This window comes from Fukomys damarensis, unplaced genomic scaffold (assembly GCF_012274545.1).
Source record: "Fukomys damarensis isolate Sample0158 unplaced genomic scaffold, DMR_v1.0_HiC HiC_scaffold_39, whole genome shotgun sequence".
NCBI lineage: Eukaryota > Metazoa > Chordata > Mammalia > Rodentia > Bathyergidae > Fukomys > Fukomys damarensis.
In genome coordinates, this window is record NW_022900951.1 from 127,067,322 (window position 1) to 127,071,765 (window position 4,444).

Here is a 4,444-nt window from a genome sequence, read left to right on the forward strand (position 1 = left end):
CAAAAGGCGTGGGACTGGAGGCGGCGGGGAAGCGGTCGCCGGGTCCAGTTATTCGTCACCGGCCCCGCTGGCAGTGCCCCTACCGGCGACTGGGGAGCACGACGTCGAGAGGCGAGGCTCCCCCGGAAGGGGGCGCTCCTGCCCTGACCCATCTCCCAGGAAGGAGCTGTCTCTTTCCCTTGATCAGCTGTGCTTGGAGGGAATTTCAGTTGTGTAACTGGCCCAGCTACCTAGTTCTCTGTGCCTCCTTGCCTTGCCCCTCACGGGGACGGTGAGAACACCTACCTCCTTGGAACGAGGTGACAATTCCAATGAGATGCCTTAGACGGTGCTGGCAGGTGAAAAGCACCATTAAATGTTCACTACTGTCACACTGGACCCTGTTCCCCACCCGTCCCCCATCCCAGCTATGGCCGCCCCTGGCCTGTGGCTCCTACTCTTCCCCAGCTCCAAAGCCAGCAACCCTAGGCCCCGCTGATTGGACAAGGCAGGAGCTGGAGGAGAGCTGTCCCTGTCCCTCTGACCCGCGCTACCTCCTGGAGAAGATGAGCAGCCATGGCCCAAGGCAGAGTGCCCTGCTGGGACCTGGGAGGTGGGCGTGGGCAGGAGTCGGGGCTAACAGGAAGGGACCTCGCCAGGCCTTGGGGGCCCTGACACAGGCCCAGCTGGAGGGGGCAGGGCCCAGTTCAGCATTGAAAGGTTTGGAATTTCAGTCCCTACTGAGGTCATGGGGCCTCCTCCGAAGCTGAGCTAATAGTCCCCTTTCTACCCTCCTGCGGTGGCCGCCTCGGGCCCTGCTAGAAGGGAAAGGCTGGAAGGGGCTTTGGATTACTGCTGGGGTTTTTGTTTTTACTCTTTCTCTTGTTGTTTTTCTTCTTTTCTTTGCAGAAAATTTCATTTCAGTAACAGCCCCAGCTCAGACATTCAAATTCTTGTGGGTTTTTTGTGGATCTTTCCTAGGACTAGGGAATTTGGCGGGAGAAATCACGACAGTGTGGCTGCCCCCCCATCTTCTAAAGATGAGGAAGAAACCAGCTGCTGTGTGTTCTGAAAGAAAATCCCATTTCTCCACCCAGATCCAAGGAGCCAGTACACTAAACTAAGCAAGCATCTTTCCCCAAACTCAGCAGCTCTGTCTATGGTTCGGGTGGGGCACAGAGGGACTAGAAGGGCCGTGAGGGGCAAACACCTTCTGGAGAGGTTGTGGAGGCCATGCCCCCAGTTCTCCTGACAGCTACTGAGGATCAGCAGCAGGCTATAGCCTCCCTGCCTGAACTCCTGGGATCAGGCACTTCCCAGGCATCCTCCACTGGAAAGTCTGGAGGCTAGGGTGGGACTCAGGATGATGGGCCTCTCGGGAAGGGGAAACCAAGAGGCCCAGTGGTAGAAGCTTCTGGAAACATAGACTCAAACTCAACACAGGAAGCACTTCTCCCAGAAAGCACTGTCTAAATACCAGCCGGCTGCCTGAAGTGGGAGGCAGCTCCCCATCTTGGGAGGTGTGCAAGCCCAGGGAAGTGGGTAGGGCTGTGGAGGGCTGGGTTTCTACAGTGCAGGAGGGAGTGGGCCAATGGCTAAGGGGCAGTCCTGCCCAGAGACTGTGAGGGAGGCCTGGGGGGGGCGGTGAAGAACTAAAAAGTGGGGCTGAAGGACCCTTTGACTTACAGAAGGCCCTGGAGGGGGAGACTGGGGCCTTGGACAGAACTGGGCATCACATGCAGCCTAAGCCAACCTCCTGATCATGGGGGAAACTTGGCCATGGGTCTCAGCAGGGCCTTTAGCCACGTGTCAGTGCTTGGCAAATGAGCTGGAAAATGAGAGCGGTTGACAGGCACGGGCCCCACAGTGCCAGGGATGGACTTGCCAGTGGTGGAGGTGTAAGGCCCCTCAATCTGTGTGGTGGGCTCAGAAATGTATGGCCACACAATTAGACTCACAGAGTCGGCACCCTGCCTTACAGCAGGGGGCTGTCACAGGACCTTGTAGGGTATCAGGACAAGAGAAAGTCATGGAGCGCTCCTGCTCGCCTTATGCAGCAGACTACAGGTTGCAGCAGGAATCATAGCCAGTGGACAACACTGATCAGAGGAAGCTGAAGTCCGGGGGAGTCCCCCTTTTGCTGCATGTATCTTACCCCATGCAGAGGGGCCCAGAATGCTGAGGACTGAAGCCCCAGGAGGCCTCGCTCCATCCCACGTTCTTCAGCCCAGAAGCTCCCCAGTAATGGCAGGCTTTTGAAGAAAAGGCAAATGGGAGAAAGTGTGTGCGTGTGTGCATGCATGAGTGTGAGAGATGTCAGAGGGAGAATTCAGTTATGTGGTGTCTTAGTCAGTTTCTTGTAGGTGAGGCACAATACCCGACACAGTTTATGGAAGGAGAGGTTGATTTTGGCTCACGTTTTGGTCCATGGTCGGCTGGTTGCAAAGCAGCACCGAGCAGGAAGCAGAGAGTCCAGGGAGGGGCTGGAATGGAGATAAACCCTTCCAGACCACACCCTGGAGAACGCCTCCTCCTCAGCTTTGAGCCTGGTGATCCAATCATCTTCCAAAGGCCCTGCCTATGATCTGAGGAGACTGTGGGAGGGACATCTAGATATGAACCCTAACATGGGGTAAGAAGCTTGGCACTGGCTCTGGGGAGGAAATGAGGCAGAGAACTGAATTCCGGCTGAGGATGCCCAGAGTTCAGGCCTCTCCCCAAGCCAAGCAAAGTGGGAAGTTGCCATGACCACCGCCACCTCCTCCTCCTCCACCTCCTCCACCACCTCGTCCTCCTCCTTCCTCACTTTCCTCTTCCCTCCTTCCTTCCCTCCTGGGGTCCTCCCCCTACTCTCCTTCCTCCCTCCTCCCTGGACCTCTCTGCTGCTGAGCTGCCACCCTGAGCTGGTGATCAGCCATCTACCCAGGTCTCACAACCCACACCTCCTGTGCCAGCCAGAAGCCCCCTCAAAAAGGCGCCCTCTTCATGCAGACAGATGGAGTGGAGAACATGAAGGGGGGGCGGGCCTTGCAAACAAGACAAGAAAGAGCCTCAAGGCTTCGGGACCCCAAATTTAGACATGGGCACTGAGACCCACAAGTTCTTGGAACAAGCAGAACATTGACTTTTTCTCATGTGACTGTCATTCCCCCACCCTGAGGCCAAGCATGTACTACTGGTGTCCCATGAGGCCAAAGGATTCTGTAACTGCCACTGTGGGACTCACAGATGTGGGCTTACCACGGCTGCGGGCTTGGGGGCATCTAGTGGCCCCTGGTCCCAGCTCCAGATGGATGAGGCCGCCAACCCGAGAGCTGACTGAAGCCTGGTGACCCTAGACTATGTCCACCTGGGAAGCTACTGGTACTTGAGGATGGGGATACTACCTCTGGCCTCTTCCTGTCATCCTGAGTCCCTGTGCTGGGGCAAGGGCAGCCCCCCCAGGGGTATCCCAAGGCAGGGTCACTCTTGTACCCCATGGGCCTCCTGCCCTGGGCTTCTTCCTGCCTTAGGGCCCCACCCTTACTCCCTGCAGTTGAGGGGCGCCCAGAGCCAAGGAGGTGCCACCATCACCACCTCTAACGGCCACAGGCCCCACAAGAACACACTGGGCAGCTCGCCTAGGGCCAGTGAGGGTCCTCAGGGTCTAGCCAGCATTTGCTGGGTGTGGACAGAGCTTGGCGCCTGTGGGATGGTATGGGCCCTGGGGAGCACCTGGCACCCGTGACCTCGGGGTGGGAACGGGCATGGGGACAGAGAGAGGCAATTGCTGAGGTCTTCATTTGTCCCCTTGCTCCAGGCTCTACCATTTCAGGGTGTGCTGGGCCCATGGGGGTTTTTGTGTTCAGGGGAGCGTGTGTCCCCCCACCACACCCCCGACTGGGCACTCCCTCTCTGCCACGCTGCAGGCGACACTGCTTGGTATGGGTGGCGGGGGGCCTCTCAGCCCCATCCCTCTCATCCTGGCCGTCAGTGGAGGAAACAGCGGTGGGATAGCCCCTCCTCAGGGAGACTCTCGGGTCTAGACGGTTTGGCAGGGCCGCAGGGGCTGAGTCACATGTCTGGAGCTGGGGAGGCGGGCGCCAGTCCTGGACCTGGACTCAGAGGCGGCTGGGCCGGGGGAGGGGCCCGGAGCATGCCTTCTACCCAGTGCCTGGCCCATCTGAAGGGGCTCAAGTGGAGTCCGCGGTTTGGACAGGGACAAGGGGAGCTGCAGCCCAGAAGGAGGCTGGGAAAGAGGTCCCTGTACAGACTGGCCCTGCTCCTCTACCCAGCCCAGGGGAGCCTTTGCCCGCCTGACTATCTATAGGATACCTTCTATGGCACCCCTCCACCTCATCCCCATCCCTGCGGAGGCTTCCTTCTTGCTCTTTCTCATTCCTGCTATGGATGCTGGGCCTCAGGCACAGAAGCCCCAAGCTGAGTCAGATCTGAATGGGCTGCTGTCTCTGGGCTCACAAAAGCA